Here is a 23,479-nt window from a genome sequence, read left to right on the forward strand (position 1 = left end):
TTAACAACACTGGTTGCTCCCCACCATTGTGGGAACAACCGCCGTCCACCCAGTGGATTCCATTTTGTTTATGATAGATGCTAGGGGAGACAGAATCCACTATTCCCTCTCCATCCCTCTTTTGTTAACGATTATTACATAGTGAAATTCAACAATCCTCCAGTCCATCCGGCATTGGCAGTGGGTCCTCCTCTTCCTATGGCAGGAGACAAAAGTTTACCTCCCCAGTGTGGGACTTCTTTACGGTTCACCCAGTTCAGGAGAACATTGCTGTATGCACCATTTGTCATGTCAATGTTAGTCGTGGTAAGCTTGGTACAAACTATGGTACTGGAGGCCAAACGACCCATTTGAAAAAAACACACTTGATCAGGTGGGAGAACCACCTTGCAAGCTTAAAAAATGTTAGCACTGGTGTTGGTGGGGATACAGTGGTACAAGGTCCACTCATGGTTGACCAGGAGGTAGAAGAAGAGGGAGACGATGACCTTCTATCTAGAAGTGGTACACAAAGGAGCCCTGTCGCCAGCACTGCAGTGGTAAAGTCCACATCCTCCGCATCAGCAACTTCTCAGTGGCACCAGAGTCAGCTGGAAACACCAAGGAGTGCAAAGTCTGCGATGCAAGGTGGTCCGTCTAGCATAACTCAAAGAAATGCAAAGCAGCGTACCATTCCTAGCATGTTTAGGCAGGAGGGAAAGTACGAGCGGAACCACCCAGTAGCACGTTTGTACAATGCCAAACTTGCGAAAATGTTAGCACTGGACCTTCTCCCATTTTCATTTGTTGAGGCTGTTGGATTTCTGGAATTAGTGGCAACCCTCTGCCCAAAATGGAACGTTCCCAGTCGCTACTATTTTGCCCGAGTTGCTGTTCCAGCATTACACCACGACGTGCTGGAATTGATTGGGAAAGCCTTACAACAGAGTGTTGTCCATTGTATCCACCTGACAACAGACATGTGGAGCAGTTGCGATGCTACAGATTTCATGTGCATCACCGCACACTGGATCTCTTTTGCAGGTGTTAAAGACAAGTTAACTTCAGGCCTCCGTGACGTTGCAGGAATTTTTAATGATACGCGCAGACATGCAACTATAGCCATGTTTGGTATGGACAAAAGTCATACTGCTGAAAACATTTTGTCTGACTTTAACACCAAGGTCTTTGAATGGCTGAAACCAAGAGGCCTTAAGATTGGTTTTGTTGCCACCGACAATGGCAGTAATGTAGTGAAGGCAATGAGAGAAGGACATTATTTCAGGGTACCCTGTTTGGCACACTGCATTAACTTAGTCGTGCAAGACTTTCTGAAAACTGAAGCCAAAGTCAGCAACATACTGATCATCTGCAGAAGAATATGCACGCACTTTAACCATTCTTTTAAAGGACGGAAGCTGCTACGGGTCATTCAGCGTGAGCATAACTTGCCAGTCAAAGCACTGATCCAGGAGGTCCCAACACGTTGGAACTCCACTTATTTCATGCTTGAGCGTCTCTTTGAGCAGTACATCCCACTGAATGCTTATGTCATGTCAAGAAGATTAGGGGATCCTACTGTTAATCTTAAAGCCCTGACCATTGAGATGTGGCAGTGGGACCTCATTAAATGCATCACAGAGATGCTACTACCCTTTGAGGTCTTCACACATGCAGTTAGCAGGGAGGACTGTACTATGGGCCAAGCCATCCCATTGTTGTACATGCTTGAGCAACAGGTGAAGGAGGTCTGTCAAACATACGAAGGTGACGAACAAAAAGTTGATGCATATACCTTGGCCAAGGGCTTAACCAACCGCTTGTGTACAAACGCAAGGCTCAACAATATTGTGTCAGGTGAACATTACATAACTGCAACAATCTTGGATCCACGGTACAAATTATTTGTCAGCAGTAGCGCAGTAATTCCTTTTTCAGATGAGGATGTTGACAAGTACAAAACTTCCATAGCTGCGGAAGCTAATGAGTTAGAAACTGAACGGCTGTTACTTAAAGGCCTGCCACTGCCAGCCCAGGCCAGTCCAAGTACTCCTGACGCAAGTTCTTCACAGCATGAGAGCAGTGCGTCTGCTTTCCAGCAGGCACCAACAGTACCAAAAGCAGCACCTACACGATCTGATTCAGCAGACCCAACCAAAAGCATAACTGCTTTTTTTCTACAGAAAGGGATGGGTAAGTCCGTTGCTGTTGCAAAGGGAAAAGAGGACCAGCAAAGCCGAGCCCCAATGAACACTGAGCGGATGGTTCAGGCCTATCTGGATGACACAACAGAGGTGTTCATGGAGCAAAGCCCATTGGTCTATTGGTATGAAAGAAGGAGACAGTGGCCAGTGCTGAGCAGGCTGGCGATAAAGTATCTGGCTTGTCCTGTAGCCAGTGTCTCTTCTGAGCGGGTTTTCAGTGCTGCTGGTGCCATTGTCACATCGAAAAGGACTAGTCTCTCCCCCAAAAGCGTGGAGCGGCTGACAATGATAAAAATGAATCAACGCTTCATACCACCAGACTATCAAGTACGTGAATCAGCGCCGGATGAAGAAAGCGAGTCCGAAGACCTCCTCACTACTGGGTTACATGACCTACTTCTGTCCGAACGCACAGAGTTTGAGGACGAGCTCCTCTTCCCTGACAACTAGGCTTTTAAATTGTTACTTTCTCCCTTCCTTTATTTGTGTTATTTTTTTATTAACAATGGCTTTCTGGTGCTAAACTGCAAATAAAAAAAAAACACAACCAAATCCATCCCCACAACTGATTCTTTTTATGTACCTACTGGAGTTGCACGACTGCTTTTATCTTCACTGTATCTTTTTATTTACCTACTGGAGTTGCACGCCTGTGCATTTGTTGACTGCAGCACTCCTCAGAGTCTTGCTCCATCTTCTTGCCTCCCACTCAAGTCAATACAATTCCATCTTGCCAGCCATACATTGGATGTTGTATGTAGATGGAGTATAGTACAATAATGTAGCCTCTAACAGTCCCTCCATAACAAGTGAACCGTACAGTCATGACTACAGCCATCCTCTATATCATTTGAAATCTGTAACTCATCACTGTCTTACTCTTAAGGCTACCACCTCTGCCTGCAGGCATTCATAGAGACTCTTCAGTGTCAATACTTGAGCAGGCATCCACAACTGAAGTCAACTTGATGTGATTTTTAATAGGCTCGGCAGCATCTGTGATCAATCATCTGATAGTGAAAGACAAGAGCAAGACAGGTATATTAAATGAATGATGCAATGCATTGCATAGGATGTTTAGCTGACTCTGAGCAAATGTGCATGGAATTAAAGTATACTAGTAAGTTCAGACTCACGTGATGGGCAATTTTTCCATGTTATTTAATAATATAAATTATTTACGCACTTGTGATCCTACTACTACAGGTGCAGTCAGTACTTAAGTTATCGTTCGTAGTCACTCACTACAGAGTAGACTGAGTTGCTGGTGCTGTTGGACTAGACGTGCCAGACCTGATAATGATGGTGACCCCACACATATCATTGCACGCTGCCAGTCAGTTCGATCTGCGCTGATTGATGTACGATGTTTCTTGGAGTGGAATACAAGGTAAATACAAATAAGAGGCACAGCACAGTAGAGTAGACCCAGGCTACTTCATGTGTGTGCACTGCACTGTGCAGTGGTACAGTACAATAGTGGTATTATTGCTGACTGAGAATGACGCATTGATTTGGTTGATTAATTTTGAAAACGCTAGGTTGCTTTTTTAATTTTTATGCCCCTTTCTCTGGCTCAGGCAAATTGTTAGGTAAATGCAGTTTGTGTTACTGCGACCCTGTGTCGTGGGTCTGTTCTGTGCTGGCTCCTATCTTTTCTTGTACTTCTAGATTAATAATGATGTGCAACTAGTAGACTTATACATAACATATTGTATCGAAGCCGCCTCCGTCTGAAAGTCCTCTCTCTCTTTACGACTATTCCGCTTGTATTATTTTGTTGATCTGCACTGTATTTCAAATACACTTTGTTTAGGTCATTCACATTCTTTTGTATTTGCCTTTTCTTTTTCAATCCACACAGGCTGGACGTTGTTCACCCACTGCTATTATACTATGAGCGTCTACTCACCGTCCATTACCACTAATCATCATCATCAAGCAATTGGATGGCGGGAAACATAGAATGATATTCTGCGTATCCTGGTTCTACATTTATTCCTTACATTCATTGGCTAGTGGATGAAATTCAACATCATAAATCAGCGTCTTCATTGTTTTGCTTTTGTTGTCTACATGCGTACTGTTTTTATTTCTCAAACCTTTCCGCAACCCCCCGTACCCATCCATTCAACAAATCCTAACCCTCTTCCCCCGGGCTGCGTGGTTTCATTGAGGTGCGATGTTTGTTACATTAAATATACACCAACAATTTGATCACGCGCTTGCTGGGGCAGATGTGGTGAAAAGCAACAATAGTGTCAGACTCATTTTCAACAAGGCATGGCCGGGATCTTCTTCTGCCTCCCAACTCAAGCTCTGTGTATAATGCCAATTAATTTACCATTACCATCAAACAAGCAATACGTAATGAATTGGCGTCATTGTTTGTGTTTAAGTTTACAGCATTATGATTTAGAAAAGTTTGACGTTGACGTGAGTACTACAACTACAGTTGAACTTCTTATCTTCTCTTGCACTTACTTTCCAGTCCCCAAAACCATTGTTTTGTTTCAGTTTAGCAGTTGCAAAATTGTATTGGCTCAGTCGTGTAATCTACTGTACTTAATACTTATACTACCCCCACATTGTCTATCACGAAAATGACTGTCTCTTTCTTTTTGTCTCAAAATGCTACTGGCAGGGTCTGTCTACTACTATCTACTATCACAGAAGTTCAGAACAACAGATTCTTATCCATTGTCTTGGGAAACAAATGCAGCCCACGTCATCATCAGCAATCACAGGTAAGATAAGTTTGCTGTGAGGTATAACGCAAGACAGACTGGTAGTTCTTCTAATACTACAAATAGAACTCGGTGAGGGTTTAGCGCATCTACCTGTCTGCATGTTAAAGATGTGGACAATATATTTTTTAATTCGAAAGCACTGTCCCCCCTGACCTGCATGCCCAATTAAACGTTGTGATGTTGCACAACGTACATTATTTGGTGAAACAGTCCCCCCTCCACCCCCCCAACAAACACAAATGAACTTCAAATATTTTCTTTTCAAAATATCTTTGTCTCATTTTTATTTTAACATAACGATGATAGAAAAATAAAATATATATCAAATGTTACCCCCAGGCCCAGAGCTGTCCCTACCCTCCCCTAACCCCAACCAAATTTCAACGTTAAATGTACACCCCAACACCCACATCCCACCCACCAACAAAAGGATTTAAAAAGGGGCCAACAACAGGGTCCATTTCAAAGCCGGCGGGCTTTCAGGTGTTTGTCCACCATGATCTTTACACGCTCCTCTATACCGTCCTCCAGCTTCTTCCGCTCCTCCTCAAAATTAGTCGCTACCCGGCGGAGGATCTTTTCTTGGAATTCCCGGCACCTACATTTGCACGCATGTTGTTGTGGGGGGGCCGTCGAAGATGTAACAACTCAGCGGCGGGCGGCTGCCTGACCACGGCGACGTAGTCCTGCAGGCTTGGGGGCCGGGGCATTGGAAGAGGCAGCAGCTGCTGCCGCCGCCTCCTCCTCCTCCTCCTCGGCCTGATCCACCAGCCGGCGGTAGGCCTCTACGATAGCCTGCAGTTTCCGCTGCCGGGCCCGGACTGCCAACTCCTTCCTTGTTGGTTTTTTGGAAGGAGTAACTATAAAGAAAGAAACAGAATTGTTGTAATCCAAAATCCCCGCAAATCAAGAACACAACATTGATTAAATACATAGTGGGCGGCACAGTAGCACTAGCAAGCAAGCTGAGTACAAAAAATTGTGTTGCATCTATCTTGAACATTCTACGGCCTATATTAATTTGTTGGACTTTTTGGAACGGCATTATGCCTGCCCTAGTAGCATGGGTGTACTTCAATGGTCACACACATTAGAACGAACACCTGTCTTTTTCATATCTCGTTTTATATTATATACTCTGATTCCGGGAAGGCGGGAACAGTCTCAAACTAACATTAATTAACAGGGGGCAGCTAGTAGTACATGTCTAGTAGAGACTATCATTCTTTATATCGCGTAACAAACCTTATTTGGTTTGTGTTTCACCAGCAACGACCCATGCACCCAGTCGTCCCCTCCTTCCCTTGCCTTTGGGTTTGCCCAAAACACCGCTGCTGCTGAGACTATCCACTAACCACCGGTATTGGGTGTGTCTCCCAACCACGCTGGCAGCTGTGTTTTCCCCTTTCCATGCTTCAACAACAACCCATGCATCCGACTGCTATCAGCCACCTGCATTACTGTAGTGGTAATGCTAAGCATGGTAATGACAAGTAAAGGTAACATCATATATTGTCCAGTAGAGTACAGTGAGGAAGTTTTCCCCTCCCACCAAGTAATGCGGATAACTATTGAATGTAACTTACCATCGCCCGCCGCTGTTGGCTCCCCCCCCACTGCTGCTGGTGTAGGTGTAGGTGCCTCTGGTCCTCCTGTCCCCGCCGGAATCGCTGAAGCTGCGCCGCTGTCCCCGTCGGCACTGGTGGATGGTAAGGGTTCTGCCCACCTATAAAAATAAGTACACCTTTTTAGATGGATGCACAGCCCCCTTTGTACTTGTTCACCAAGAATGGAGTTCTTCAAAACAGTTAAGTACAACGTACGTAATCAGTAGGAGTCCACATTGCATAGTACAGCAGAGTCACTACACATATTAGCATTCATTGTTATGGTATGGTACCCAAGCTCATCTCATCTGTCCTGCTACTCTAGTCCTTGGAAATTGGAAGTGAACTATGTAACCTTTGTACATCAATGTATCCAGTTTTGCGCATGCTAACTCGCAGCTTGTTGCGCAGTACGAGAAGACGCCTTTGAGGCAACACATCATTGTTCAATGCATACACCTGAAGAGGTTGGAAAATAAAAGGGCCCGTATTTAAGTTTTCTATGTGGATTGTGGAATAGAGTTTGCTTACAGGTTACAACTTCTTTTTAGCATGGCTGCATAAAACTGGCATAAATGTATTTCATACTGTCTAACGTGCACCCCTTTTGTCATTAATTTTCGGCAGATGAGAAGATTTCCTTCTACGAAGCGGACATTTCCAGAGCTTACAAAAAAAGAGGCATATCTAACCAGTATACGTTAAATGGTGAGGGGTCTCCGATATTTCCCACATTTCCCTATTGTGCACTAGTAGCTGTACAAATGTTGATTACTTGATTCAGCCTTTTTTAACTCTGGATTTTTTCTGGTGGGCCCTTCGACGTATTTCACGGAACAACTTAAAAACATTGATGTTACTTACTTACTTCTAACAAAATAAAGCTTTTGAAGTACCACTTTGACTCTGAAGTTTATTTTCAGTGTCTGTTGTCTTGTAGACTCACACGAGTGAGTGAGCAAAAGGGGGTTTCTTAGGTAATGGTTTGTGTAATAAAAGCATTGGGCATCTTGGTATTGGGGTTCAGGAGTGTGATAATTGAATAATTGACCAATGACTGAGCCCATATAGGTTGTCGTTCAGTGAATTGTGCGTTCCTCAGAGTTCTGTGACTGAGGTGTAAGTAAGGTCCAACCTGCCTATCAGCACCAACATAAAATTTTCTGGTGCATACATAGTTATGTAATATGTATATGACTCCATAGAAGATAGAATACCCACAAGACTAGTAGTGGTATACTAACGTTTACAAAATACTAGACAAACATCATTCTGGATGCATACTTGGTTGGTGTCAATTGCCAAAGCAGACACATTACAGAGGAAAAAACAAGCACTGTTGGACTTACTGGGGACAGCAGCAGGATCCTCAGTAGAGGAGCTCTGTGTCCGTGGTTGTTCACCCGCCGACTTGGTCCCTGCATTCTGCTTGCCCCTCGGTTCTGTGGTTCATGTAAAAAATAATAAACAAAGAGAAAAACATTGAGTGCTGTGAAACATAGACATCATTGCAAAAAACACTGCTAGAACATTAAAAGAAACAAACATTGATCTAACAAATGACTACTGCCTTGCAAGATTCACTGACTGTATACTTGTAGGAAACAAATCACATGTTCCATAAACATTCTGATTGCAGATTAATAAGTAACATAGAGGCAGTAACACCTGAACAACACCACCGATTCAAGAGATTCAAGAATGGGGTAATCAATTATCTGTGAGTAGTCATTTCTTTTTCATTTTTGCCAGCAAAATGCCATAGATCATAAGGAGGAGACATGCAGAAATTTTGTGCATACACGAAATTGTACGTTCGTTGCATCATATTTTGTTCTGCTACTGACTGAATGCTACTGCTGCCAAGCCTACCACTCATTAAACAAACTACATCAGTTCTATGGAGGGCTGAGGCAGGGGTGGCTCTAGGCTCATGGTGGTCCTCCTGGGCAGGGAGCGTAGGTAGGGGGCCCCAGAAGAGGAGGTCGGGCGGAGGACGGAGGACAGTGAAGAGGGGGAGTCAGTCAGGGTGTTTGGAAGTGGAACAGAGCCGGAGGCAACAAATCCATGCCAGGGGCCGCAACGCAAATATGTATCCATCCTCAGAGGATTATTAAATTAAGGATATATATTGGTGCGGTGGCCCCTGAAGTTTGGTGGCCCTGTGCAGTTGCACAGCTTGCACATGCCTAGAGCCGGCCCTGGCTGAGGTAAGAAGAACAAAGTAACTTTAGCATTCATTGCCAGAGGAGGATTCGATTCATGCAGAAGAGAAGGCCGTGAAAAAAATGCAACAATATGCAAACTACGTACAATTATCCATCCACCGCTATTTCACTGACGGACAAAGGAAGGACAAGACTCTATTAATAGCATTAACTAACTTCAGTTCTCCACAATAAAGAAAATCTCACATCAATAAACAGCAACAGCTAGCGCCAAGTTGAAACAACACGCAAGAGTCAGTGAAGAAGAACACTGTCATACAATTACAGTAGATATACCGGAATACATCGGAAATGTAACTAGGAGCAACAGTCATCGCGTTACTTATTCAGCCAATATTTACAAAGATACAATAACAATATTTATACTACTATATATATATATATATATATATATATAAAACTATATATATATACACACACACTTTATTTTTGGGGTAGCCACTCACCAAGACCCACAACCTTGACACCAAGCAGGTCCAACAGGTCCTGCTCCCGGTCCAAAATGTCGGCCCAGCGGTGGGACAGCTGATGGTGGGTACGCCGGATACCGGAGCAGCGGAAGACTGCACGGCGCACCTTCGCCCACCGCCGGAGACGCTCTTCAATGCGCTGGTAGCCGGAGCCGGGCCTGCCGCCTGCTGCCAAAGTCAAGGGGAGGTGGTGCTGGATAAAAAAGACCAGGGCAGCCACCTCCTCCTCCCCAAAAAGTTGGCGGGGCGTCACTCCTGCGGGGCGCATTCTGCCGCAAGGCAGCCGGGTTTTTTTCGGCACAGCCGCCTTGCCCTTTGAGCCGCCGATGCTGCTGGCACCCTTCACCATGGTTCTGGGTGGAGGGGAGAAGAAAAGTTGAAGACAAAAAGGTAGGGGAAGGAAGAAGCAAGGTAAAAGAAGGAAGTAATATAAAACAAGAGAAAAGTTGCAAAAAAGTTGTAAAAGTAGAAATAAAATGAAAAATATAAACCTAGGCACAGAGAGAGATAGGTAATAAGTAAAGAAAGTTTGAAAAAGTGAGTGAAAAGACCAGGATGGAAGAGATAGGAGTTAGATGCTAAAGTAGGCCCAAAACCATAGCCAGAGTGTGAAATCCAAGATGGCTCCGCCCGTCGCGACCGCCGGGGTAAGTTCGCGCGATATTTGACGCGATCACGCACTTTGGCAGTGCGAACGAGAAGATGAGTTCCCGAACATGTCTAACACAACGCGAACACGTTACTTGTGACCCGGAACAGGAAATAAGGGAACGCAAGCGGGCGGGACAAACCTCTTGAGTAACTTAGCGCGCTAGCTATCTCGAGCATGCAGGCAGCGCCCCGAACACGCGCACCGCGCTCCCGAAGACGAAAAACGGCGCGCGAACGGGTCTAGCAAGCTACTACGCATTTCCGCGGAGCTACGCGTAGCTCGCGGAGTGCAAGTGCGTCTTCGTGTAGCTTCGCGGAGTGCGGCTACGCGAACTACGCCCAGGGTTACTTAAAATAATCTTTATTATTCACAGCACGATTGAAAGTTGTGGCAAACGAGAGGGCACACTTTTTTATCACTTCTGGGGAGGCGGAGAACTGGCTCGACAGGTATACTCCATCAGGCACCATGCCCCTGCTCAATCTAGCGAGTAGCAAGACAACTGGTGAAGGGTCGTGCTGTCGCCGGCCTAGGGGGAATGAACTGAGGCGCCTACCACTCTTTCCGCAGATAAGCCCTGACCAGGACCAGGTGCTACGGAGACAGCAAGGAGCTCTACAAGCAGTATCAAGTATCAGTGGAACACAGATGGAGGGCAATGTGTCTATCTCCAGTCAGCAAGATCAGTCTAGCGATGCTGACCCTGAAGACCTGTTGGATGACCCTCTTGTCACGCAAGACTCATATGAACTACCGGACGTTACTACCCAGACGGCTGATAATATTGTTTGATATACATTGCTGTCTCAAGCTATTTGAATTTCTCCAATCCTCATACCCGTACACATACGTTTATGTTGTCTGTTTTGCAATGCTGTGCCTCATTGGAAGTGAGAGGAACGTATTATGGTATATTTTATTTCGCTATTGTTCGTAATGATATTAATTTCCCTATTGTTTAGCGCAGGATTATTCCTCATATAACATGCAAAGCCCCAAGACTTTTGTTTGCTGTCCCGTCCTATTGGGGGTCTGGTTTTGCTGATTTGTTGTGTGTTGTATGCACCTACCAGTCAGGGGGGTTAGCGGTTCCCAACATGGAACTGTATTATATGGCTGCCCAGCAGCAATGGGCAATGAAATGGCTAGGTGGCAACAAGCTAGAGGACACGGGGACCTTGCAGCAGCCGTGGACGCATACCCAAGTCGGTCACCTGTTTCACCCCACGGCCAAAACCTCGCTCCCGGCCCAGCTACATTTAGGAATAGCGTACAGATGTTATAGGAGAAGCTTGTACCTCACCCGCTCGACCATTCCATATGGCCCGGCGTTTCCACTGTTTGGAACACCAAGAGGGAGGGCTTGCACTTCTGAGGAGGCCCTTACACACTGGCGCGCGGCGGACGTGGAAACCCTGGGCGAAATCTTTATAGACGGTTTGCCATCACCATTCGAGGATCTGGCGGATGACACTGGCTTACCAGTAGGGCAGTTCTTACTACACACCTCTCTCACAAGAGCTCTGTCGGCTCATTGGGGAGATCTAGCGACGGAGCCCCAGATATATTTCTTAATGAAGTATTTACATGTTATGGGGGCGGGGTTGCATTAAGTACACTGGCTGGTGACGGCCTTGCTTGCACATACACTGAAACCAGTGATGCCTCTCCGGGCCCGCTGGGAAGCGGATCACGGCCAACCCTGGGCTGATAAGGAATGGGACAATGTTTTGGCAAGCTCCACTCACATACCAAGAAGCTCCAAATTTCAATGAATGCAAACCTACATATTAAACAGAGCGTATTTATCTCCCAATAAAATTAACAGGTATTTCAAAATTACTACCTCGAGTGCCCGCGCTGTAAGCGTCTTGATGTGGACCTTCTGCACATGCTATGGTTCTGTGTTGCCCTCCAAAGCTACCGGCACGGAGTCACTGAGTCCCTAGCGCTCTGCACTGACGTATCCTTGCCGGAAACATGGGCGGTTTGCATATTGGGAGGTTCTGTGAGGACCAAGAAGAACAAAGTCACCTCACGGTTTAGGGACTTAGGATCGATAGTTGCGAAACGTTTAACCACGAAGAGGTGGAAACATGTAAACCCCCCTGAATTGAAAAGCTGGAAGAAATCACTGGCAAACTGGGCTCAGGCGGAAAGTGCAGCGCTGCACAGGGAGGAAACCCCTGGACTTCGTAAGTTTCCCATTGCGCAACACTGGGACACTATGCTCGCGACCCTCAACAATGTGGGTGATAGGGATGAAGGCGATACACAGCCGGTTGACGCATGAGTGACGCAGTGGTGACCTTGAGTCATGAGAGACACAGTATCAGGAGACGAAAATCATTAGCAGTTGGAAGCTGCTACGCAGGTGTAACCCAAAAATGAAGGCTCCTCATCCCTCCCTACCAGACTGTTCTTCGACGCACACTGTCCCTTAGTTTTCTTGTACAACTCAAGCATTACCCTGGAGAACCGCCCCCTTCACGGTAAATGCGGAGATAGACCAATCATCACATAGTCCAGCAAAGATCATCAAGTCTATTCATTAATGGCAGCCCCTTTTTGATAGATTTAATCTTAGTAGTTTGTTAGTAAATGTTTAATAATACATGCTTTATTGGTATATTCCCGGATCCCCCATTTTCATCGACCTATGCAAAACCCCTCTGCTTGAGAATTGAAGGAACGATATTCCGATCTCAATTGTATTTAGTCGGAATATGTGTTGTGTCCCACCCCAATGTTTCAAATGTATCTTCTTGTTATGTAATATTAGTGTCTATTATTTTTTCTTTTTTCTAGTGAGTGGGTGACAATAGTCCGAAAATGTTGGCAGGCATTCATATCGTGATATAGTTAATAGCTAGTTATTGTCCTTTGTGTGCATAATGACATGCCAGGATTACACACTAGTATTGTATATTTCTGACTTGTATAGTGATCTACTGGAGTTGTAATAAGCAGACAGATGTGTTATTTTTGTACATTATATATTGTTATACAAATTGTAAGGAAAGGTGTAAGAAGGAAATTTGTGAAAAAAACAATAAAGATAGTAAAAAAGAAAAATGAAAAAAAATAAAAACTGCACTTTTTGCCATTCGAATAGCCATTCAACGAAGACACCTGCAGGAGCCAAACCACCATTCAAATCAGTGACTAGTTCTTCACCTCCCAACCAGAAATTTGAGTCAGAACCTTCCCCTGATCAAGCAGAAAATCTTGAGGCTCTGAAGGATGCCATTATGGCTTTAATTGACCCCATTCTCTCCTTACTTAGAGGCATAGAACCTACATTGAAAAAACTACTAGAGCAAGACCCTCATATGTTATCGGGTGGTCCCAGAATGATTGAAGGTATTCACAGTAAAGATGGCGATACCAGGTCAACAACTGAACCTTTACTGGAGACCAGCCCACCAAAGGTTCCTTGCAACAATATTCATCAGGGTAATCCAACATTGAACTCAACACATAATAGTCAAGTGCCAAATACTGGGATTGCACTGCCTCTCCCAGAATCAGAAACACCATCACACCAGAATGGTAATTTTTCCCATGGGGATAAAAGTGTTGGACAATATTCCAAATCGTTGCAAGTTCCGACACAAGCCACGTTCCTGGTCATTGTGCTCAGATATGTCCCAACTTTACAACCACACCAAACCAGAGATGACTGCCAACTAAACAAGCATTAGCATATCCAATAGGTCTCGCCTTTGGGAGCTTATAAGTGTTTAGTTATCCAGCACAATATCCTTGGTGCAACAACATCAAGTGTTGCATGGCTAAACACTTATAAGGTCCCAAAGGCAAGACCTATTGGCTATGCCAATGATTGTTTTGAGTGAGTGGCTAGTGCAGGTATGCCACTGTGAGATAGAGATGCTGCGAGTGCTTTTACAGGAGCCCCTGTGACACTGCACCTCTTCAAAATGTATCTTGCATCTGGTGTAATACTTCTAGCCCCTATTCCCGTCTTCTCGCACCCAATGCATCCTTAAATGTGCCATGTACAGCCGGGGTTGACACTTCTATTACCCCTGCCCTCCAGTGACACTTTACCCAACACGGATGGTGGTGGTGGTGGGGGTGGTCGTGGTGGTGGATGTCGTGGTGGTGGATGTGGTGGTGGTGGACATGGTGCTGGTGGTGGATGTGGTGGTGGTGGTGGACATGGTGCTGGTGGTGGACATGGTGGTGATGGTGGACATGGTGGTGGTTGATGTGGTGGTTGACGTGGTGGATGTGGTGGTGATGGTGGACGTGGTGGTGGTGGTGGACATGGTGGTGGTGGATGTAGTGGTGGTGGACATGGTGGTGGTGGTGGATGTGGTGGTGGACGTGGTGGTGGTGGTGGATGTGGTGGTGGTGGGCATGGTGGTGGTGGACATGGTGGTGGATGTGGTGGTGGTGGTGGACGTGGTGGTGGTGGACGTGGTGGTGGTGGACATGGTGGGGGTGGACATGGTGGTGGTGGTGGATGTGATGATGGTGGAGGACATAGTGGTGGTGGTGGATGTGGTGGTGGGTATGGAGGTGGTGGTGGACATGGTGGTGGTGGACATGGTGGTGGTGAATGTGGTGGCAGATGTGGTGGTGGTGGACGTGGTCGTGGTCGTGGAGGTGGATATGGTGGTGATGCTAGATGTGGTGGTGGAGGTGGTGATGGTGGACATGGTGGTGGTGGACGTGGTGGTGGATGTGGTGGTGGTGGTGGACACGGTGGTGGTGGTGGATGTGGTAGTCGTGGTAAATGTCATGGTGGTGGTGGATGTGGTGGTGGACATGGTGGTGGTGGACGTGGTGGTGGACATGGGGCTGGTGGTGGACGTGGTGGTGGTGGACATGGTGGTGGATGTGGTGGTGGTGGATGTGGTGGACGTGGTGGTGGTGGACGTGGTGGTGGTGGTGGAGATGGTGGTGATGGATGTGGTGGTGGACCTGATGGTGGTGATGGACGTGGTGGTGGACATGGTGGTGGTGGTGGATGAGGTGGTGGCAGATGTGGTGGTGGTGGTGCTGGATATGGTGGTGGTGGATGTGGTGATGGTGGATGTGGTGGTGGTGGTGGACATGGTGGTGGTGGTGGATGTGATGGTGGTGGAGGACGTAGTGGTGGTGGTGGATGTGGTGGTGGACATAGTGCTGGATGTGGTGGTAGACGTGGTGTTTGTGGACTTGGTGGTGGGGGATGTGGAGGTGAAAGTGGTGGTGGATGTGGTGGTGGATATGGTGGTGATGGATGTGGTGGTGGATGTGGTGGTGGTGGACGTGGTGGTGATGGTGGTGGTGGATATGGTGGTGGTGGTAGACTTGGTGGTGGTGGACGTGGTGGTGAATGTGGTGGTGGTGGACGTGGTGTTGGTGGATGTGGTGGTGGAAATAGTGGTGGACGTGGTGGTTGTGGATGTGGTGGTGGACATGGGGCTGGTGGTGGATGTGGTGGTGGTGGACGTGGTGGACGTGGTGGTGGTGGACGTGGTGGTGGTGGTGGAGATGGTGGTGGTGGATGTGGTGGTGGACCTGATGGTGGTGATGGACGTGGTGGTGGACATGGTGGTGGTGGTGGATGAGGTGGTGGCAGAGGTGGTGGTGGTGGATATGGGGGTGGTGGATGTGGTGATGGTGGATGTGGTGCTGGTGGACATGGTGGTGGTGGATGTGATGGTGGTGGAGGACGTAGTGGTGATGGTGGATGTGGTGGTGGACATAGTGCTGGATGTGGTGGTAGACGTGGTGTTTGTGGACTTGGTGGTGGGGATGTGGAGGTGAAAGTGGTGGTGGATGTTTGTGGTGGATATGGTGGTGGATGTGGTGGTGGACGGGGTGGTGGTTGACGTGGTGGTGGTGGATGTGGTGGTGTTGGACGTGATAGACGCGGTGGTGAATTTGGTGGTGTTGGACGTGGTGGTGGTGGATGTGGTGGTGGAAATAGTGGTGGATGTGGTGGTTGTGGATGTAATGGTGGTTGATGTGGATGTGGTGGTGATGGACGTGGTGGTGGTGGATGTGGTAGGCATGGTGGTGGTGGTGGATGTGGTGGTGGTGGATGTGATGGTGGTGGAGGTGGTAGATGTGGTGGTGGTGGATGTGGTGGTGGTGGTGGATGTGGTGGTGGGGGTGGTGGACATGGTGGTGGACATAGTAGTGGTGGACGTGATTGTGGTAGACATGGTGGTGGTGGACGTGCTGGTGGTAGACGTGGTGGTGGTGGATGTGGTGGTGATGGTGTTGGTGGACATGGTGGTGGTGGTGGACTTGGTGGTTGTGGACGTGGTGGTGAATGTGGTGGTGGTGGACATGGTGTTGCTGGATGTGGTGGTGGAAATAGTGGTTGACGTGGTGGTTGTGGATGTGATGGTGGTGGATGTGGACGTGGTGGTGGTGGACGTGGTGGTGGTGGATGTGGTAGACATGGTGGTGGTGGTGGATGTGGTGGTGGTAGACTTGGTGGTGGAGGACGTGGTAGACATGGTGGTGGTGGATGTGGTGGTGGTGGTGGATGTGGTGTTGGGGGTGGTGGACATGGTGGTGGTGGACCTGGTAGTGGTGGACGTGATGGTGGTGAACATGGTGGTGGTGGACGTGGTGGTGGAGGACGTGGTGGTGGTGGATGTGGTGGTGATGGTGGTGGTGGACATGGTGGTGGTGGTGGACTTGGTGGTGGTGGTAGACGTGGTGGATGTGATGGTGGTGGAAGTGGTAGTGGTGGATGTGGTGGACATGGTGGTGGTGGACGTGGTGGTGGTGGATGTGGTGGTGGGGGTGGTGGACGTGGTAGACGTGGTGGTGGTGGACGTGGTGGTGGTGGACGTGGTGGTGGACATGGTAGTGGTGGATGTGGTGGTGGTGGATGTGGTGGACTTGGTGGACATGGTAGTGGTGGGGGACATGGTGGTGGTGGTGGATGTGGTGGTGGATGTGGTAGTTGACTTGGTGGTGGTGGTGAACATGGTGGTGAACGACTATTGGGTAGGAGGGTGCTGTCAGAAGGAGGAAGGAGAGGAGGCACATGGGAGAGCAAAAAGAGGCTGAATATTAGAAACAAGCCACGGCATCGCTCTGGTTGATGTTTGGGAGGAGGGATAGGTGTTCTGTGTAGAAAGGCTTTACGCCGCTCTAGTAAATAAAACAATTAAAATAGCGTGGTACGCGAAAGTGACTGCGTTTTTTTTTCAAGAAGGGGGAGCCACTATTAATCCTTTGATAATTTAAGAAGATCCAGGTCACCCCTTCTTTACTTACAACTTCTGCAGTCTGAATCAGTCTGTTATATAGTGCACAGATTCATTTCATCTGCAGTAAGACTGGTGGGCAAGTAATACAGAGCATGGGCATGTTTTGTCGAATGTGATTAATTATCGCTGCAATTCATGCTACTGTTTTATGCATTATTTGTGAGTGGATGAGAAATGATACGAACAAATGCCAAAAGACCCCTGCCTTTGCTCCTTTTTGTTATGCTGATATGATATTTTTAGCTTTGTGCAATAATCACTTTATGGCCTGAGTTTTAAAGTTTTGTAGGATTGCTTATAGCTGTTTCTGTATCATGTTTAGACAGGACTTGAACTATTGATAATTATTGATTTTTAATTAATCTATGATTGGATTTTCAATATTTTGTAATGTGATGGTTATCTGCTGTTGCAATATTTCTAAATGGAATTTTGTATTCTTTTATGGGTATTTTAAAAACCAAATAAAGATTTGTTGATGGATGGAGTGAGACATACCTACAAAGCACTTGTTTGCAACTGTGTGGGGACCTACCCGCAGCTGCTTTGCTTGACTGTCTTCTGGGCCTCCAAGTCTTTCCTGATTCCTTTGGGACTCAATACCACTATCTCTTTTGAAGTACCCATGGGTCCCACTGCCTTCCTATTTGTGTGTATTCTTTTATTTTTAGTGTGTGTGTGTGTGTGTGAGTGTCTGTATGTATATATATATATATAGATATATATATATATATACATATATCACCAACAGTCCTGAGTCAAGCTCGTACTTCCTCGACCATCCCAGGTACAGACCACAAACGCGCAGTAATATAAAGTTTATAGTGCTTTATTCCTCCGTGTGTCAGCATGACGCGTTTCGGCTCCGTCACCGCAGCCTTGTTCACATGACCCTCCGGATGTGGAGGAATCATTGCAAATCCGGAATATTTGATGTCCTGCCAGATTTTCCCTGCATGGATGCCGATATGTTTAGCCATAGCATAAGTATGGTTGTGATTTTGTATGGCTCTTGTGTGTTCCAATATGCGTTTTTTTAAGGGAGCAGGTGGTGCTTCCTATGTATCTTTTACCGCAACAACATTCTGATATGTATACTACGTAAGTTGATTCGCATGTGATTGTTTCTCTGATTTGGAATGTTTTTCCACTTGGGTCTTTCAAGGTTTTCAAGTTTGTACCAATTTTTCAGGCCTTGCAGGTCATACATTTTGTAAAGCCTTTAGATTTCTGTTGTATCCAAGTTTCTGTTTTTTTCTCTACAAAGTGGCTATTCCCTGTAAGTTGGATAAACTGGGCGCTTTTCTGTATGTCACCAATGGACGATCACCGATAAGGTTACCAATGTCTTGATCCTGATTAAAACGTTCCAATATTTAGAGAGGACGATTATGGAACAGACCACCTGGGCTGAATACATGTGTACCCTGGTCATGCAAAGATTTGAGAATGCGCTTATGCAGATACCCACCGGATGTGGAGAAGTGTGGCTCATTGGTTAGAGCAGCAGACCCTGATGCAGAGGTCTGGTCCGGACCAGGTTTCAATTCCCACCTCGGCGGGTCGTGGGCTCAATCGTCCCGGAACTGATAATTCTCGCCTCGGTGCCTATTCTAAGCATGGGTCCCACTCTGCAACTCTGGGCAATAGCTTGCTTAATCTCCACAACGGCCCCAACAGCGCTAGGATGCCTGGTTTCACCTTGGGGATGCCCAGGAGTGGGCACTTCACAGGGAAAGGCCAGGAAGGGTTCCACAGCGGTATGTGTACAGTGCCTTGATACCCCTTTCGGGGTGATACGTGCGCTATATAAGCACTACTACATTAAGCACTACTACATTAATGGACCTTAGGTCGAAAATAAAAAGAGGCGATGTTCAGGGAGAGGGGATGTTTGGCACTATATCTGCTTTAATGGCTTACCGTGATATGACCGCTTTTCCCAACACCCCTCTAGAAACAGCTATGCCAATGAGAGAGGCGGCTCCTGTCTTTGTTAACGCACTTACCAATGCCCAAAATAATGGCCGAGGGGCTGTTGAGGCACACTGGCGCAGGCTTTGGGTTCATGTTCCTTGGAAAAGGTCAGAAGTAATGCAGTTAAAAGGACAATTACAAGATCCCCGGAAGAATCCGGCTGCCTTTTCCAGAGAATTAGGTCAGATTATATCTGCAGGTACTATCGTTCTTGAGGATATAAGATTTACTTTTTGGTACAGTTGTCCCCACTGAAATTTGGGACAAAATTCGACATACTGACCATGAAGTAGCGTTGGGAGGTAAATGGGCTGACCTAGAGGCTATGGAAGAAGCAAGGGTAGGAGGGACTAAACCGAAGCTGCCATCCTGACTTTGCCCAGTAAAATAATGACGTTTAGGAAAATACTTTTGCCGGAAACTGTCATTAACTGGGATAAAATAAACGCCTGTAGGCAGCGAAAAGATGAGAATTTGGCTGACTTCTTTACCCGTTTTGAGACAGAATACAAGGGACATAGTGGTGTGGATCCCCGGACCCCAGGTTCTGGCCCAGTATTTGTTGATAAGTTTGTCAGCAACTTGCTTCCTGAGATCTCCGCCAGGCTTAAGAAAGTTAAAAGTACGTGGTCTGCCCAAACTATGACTAGTATCTTGGCTATGGCACACCATCATGAGAATAGGGATAATGAAGATAGAGACAAGGAAAGTAAGAAGGTTAGGGATCTTAAGACTAAAGCACTTCTGCAGCAGGCTTACACTCCCAGAGGTCCTGATGCCTGTGGGAATTTCAGACCTCAACCCCACCCCCCTCCGAGGGTTCGCCAGTCTACCCCCTCCAGCCCTCAACATACGGGAGACCTCCAAACAGATCAGTGTGCTTATTGTAAGGGGTACAGCCATTGGATAGATGAGTGTCCTCTGTTAGCTGAAAACATCCGATCAGGGAAGACTCGGCCTCGCACTCCCAGGGAGGGGAGGCCGACGAGGGACCATGGCCCGCCCCATCCACAGGATAAAGAACGTAGGCCCAGGGATGACGCTCCCATCCAGCAGCGCCCGGCCAATAGGTTTGATGGGTATGAAGCAACACGCACTTATTACAATGATGATTATGATGACGTTGATGAGACAGGGTCCTAGTAAGCATAGGACAGCCACGAAAGGGGTATTACCAGAGTGCAAATTCCAGTGGATCAAAGGGGCCCGTATGTTCAAATGTCAGTTGTGGGGAATGATCAGAATTTTTCTTTGGATACTGGGGCCACCAGGTCTTCTATTGCACGTCTGTCAGTCCCAGAGGCACCCCTTTCTGGCAATATGAATGTCTCTGTGGGTTTTGCAGGAACAACTGTGACCAGCCCTGTCTCTGAACCCCTTCCTCTCTATATTGGCCCTGCACATGTTGATGCTCCCTTGGTCCTTACTACAGGTTGCAGTGAAAAATGTGTTAGGCATGGATTTACTGAAAGCTCTGTATGCGACCATATCATGTAGTCCCCAAGGTGTATCCCTAACAATTTCTCCCACGTAGCTTCCTATATGTACCTGTCCGGTCCCCTCCCTCCAGAGTAGCAGTCTTTACCATCCTCCCTCTGGGCATCATCAGACACTGATGTAGGGTGTCTCAACATATCCCCTCATGTGGTATGCATCCAGCCAGGTGCACTTCTCCCCCGCCTGCGGCAGTATCGACTGCCCGCGGAAGGAGAAATGGCCCTTTTAACAATAATATCTGAATTAATGGACAAAGGCGTAGTGGAGGAAACAAGTGGCAATATCTGTAACAGTCCCATTATTCATGTTCTTAAAAAGACCAATGGAGATGCTCTCTCTCCGAAAATATACAGATTTGTGATTGACCTGAGAGCCCTTATCAAAATAACAATCTCCCAATATCCTGTTGTCCCCGTCAATATAGCCCTCTTAACGATGGTCTCTTCTGACGCCACGCACTTTTCTGTCATAGACCTGAAGAATGTTTTTTTCAGCATTCCTATACATCCTGACAGCAGAAATTTTTTGGTTTCTCCCTTGATGGACGGAGCTTTAGATTCTGCCGCGCCCCTCAAGGTTTCACCGAGAGCCCCAGTATCTATAGTCAAGCCCTAAAAAGTCAACTAGATTCCTTGGAACTCCCTGATAATTCCACCCTATTACAGTATGTAGATGACCTTATTGCTGCAAATTCTGCCCCAGCATGTAAAGAAGCTACTCTCTGTTTGTTACGCCACCTTGCCCTCCATAATCATAAAGTCTCTTTGAAAAAGCTTCAGTTTTGTCAAGAGAAGGTGACCTATTTAGGTCATCTCCTCTCGAAGGAGGGAAGGCAGCTCTCCACTGATCGTGTAGCCATTATCAATGCTATGACGACCCCACAAACACAAAAGCAGGTGCGAGCATTCATAGGTCTAACCTCATACTGTAGACAGTGGATTTCCAATTTTTCAGCCATGGTCAAACCTCTTCTTGCCCTCACCACTAAAGACATATGAGACAGTTCCTTTCCATGGACTACAGAGCATGCTCAGGCCTTCCAAGATTTGAAGAGGGCCCTGTGTACTACTTCAGTCCTCGTACTCCTGATTATAACAAACGATTTTTTCTTTTTGTACATGAGACAGACGGCTGTGCATGCGCTGTCTTGACCCAAAAGTTCGGAGGTCACCATCGGCCCTGTGCCTATTTTTCAACCACCTTAGATCCTGTTGCAAGGGCTCTCCCAGGATGCCAATGGGCGACCGCTGCGGCCGCCCTCATGGTCCGTCAGAGTGCGGGAATCATCATGAACTCCTCCCTGACTCTGATGGTCCCCCATTCTGTAGATACCCTCCTTAATAACACCAAGACACAGTACCTCACTAGCGCACGACTCACAGGATATGAACTGACACTCTTTTCCAGCCACATTAACATCAAAAGATGCACTGTACTAAACCCCGCCATATTACTCCGACTGGATACTCAGGATGCACGCTTAGACCCACATGACTGCATATCAAGGACAGAGGAGGAGACGAAGGGACGGGTTGACTTACAAGATACCCCGATAGCAGAACCAGAAGGTACACTGTTTGTGGACGGATCATGTCTCTGAGGGTCAGATGGTAACACCTCAGCCGTCTACGCCCTCACGACATTAGGGCGAATAGTAGAAACAGCTCAGATTCCGCAGTGATCTGCTCAAGCAGCAGAATTAGTGACCCTCACTAGAGCCTGTGAGTTAAGCAAAGGGATGACGGTAAATATTTATACTGACAGCCAGTATTCCTTTGGGGTGCCCACAACTTCGGGAGTTTATGGAAAGAAAGGACTTTCCTTACTTCCCATGGGAGCAAGATTCAAAATGGCCCCCTAATTCACCGATTGTTAGACTCCCTGACACTCCCCAGAAAGGTGGCCATTATAAAATGTAAGGCCCATAAGAAAGTGACAGATGATGTTGGGAAAGGCAATGCCCTGGCTCATCAGACGGCCAGACAAACAGCTCTTGGGAAAAGGGAAGGAATGTATGTAGGAGGTCCCGCTAGGTGGGTGGCAGACGAGGGCGTGGTTGAAAACACCGTACAGAGTGTGATTGATATTCAGTCCCATACTATTCCTGAGGAACTAAGGGTGTGGAAGGAGCAATTAGCAAAGGAGGAAATTGATGGTTGTTGGGTACGCACGACTATGGAAAAACAATGTATGTTACCTGACAGTCACATGCTACCAGTATTTACGATGGCCCATGGTCCTGCTCACATCAGTGTAAAAGGGATATGTAAACTGTGGGAACCTACATGGTACAACTCTAAGATACCAGCATATGCTGACAAGCTGGTTAAAATATGCATTATTTGCTAATGTATAACTAACCCAGGAAAAGGCACAGTTACTCCTAAGGGAGGATTCTCTCCTCCTACCTTCCCTTTTGAAGTCCTCCAAATGGATTACATCCAGATGGACCGATGTAACAATTTGAAATATGTCCTAGTGGTGGTCTGTACCTTCAGCCGATGGGTGGAGGCCTACTCCGTCACAGACTACACCGCTATCACTACAGCCAAAGTGCTATTAAAAGAGTACCTCCCACGATTCGGTTTGCCCCGCTTGGTCTGGAGTGACAACGGGACGCACTTTACGGCTCAAATTATGGAATATGTCTACACAGCATTGGGTATAAAACAAAAAGTTCATGCAGCTAACCACCCCCAGTCAGCAGGTCTAGTGGAGGTGTACAATGGCATCCTAAAAACTAAAATGGCCAAAATAGTAGCCGAGACAGGTGTCACTTGGGCTGATGTTCTGCCCTTAGCCCTACTGTTCACAAGAACAACGGCCCACACCAGAATAGGGCTATCCCCCCATGAAATTGTGTTCGGG

The sequence above is a fragment of the Lissotriton helveticus genome, chromosome 2_1 (genome assembly GCF_964261635.1).
Source record: "Lissotriton helveticus chromosome 2_1, aLisHel1.1, whole genome shotgun sequence".
In the NCBI taxonomy this organism is placed as follows: domain Eukaryota; kingdom Metazoa; phylum Chordata; class Amphibia; order Caudata; family Salamandridae; genus Lissotriton; species Lissotriton helveticus.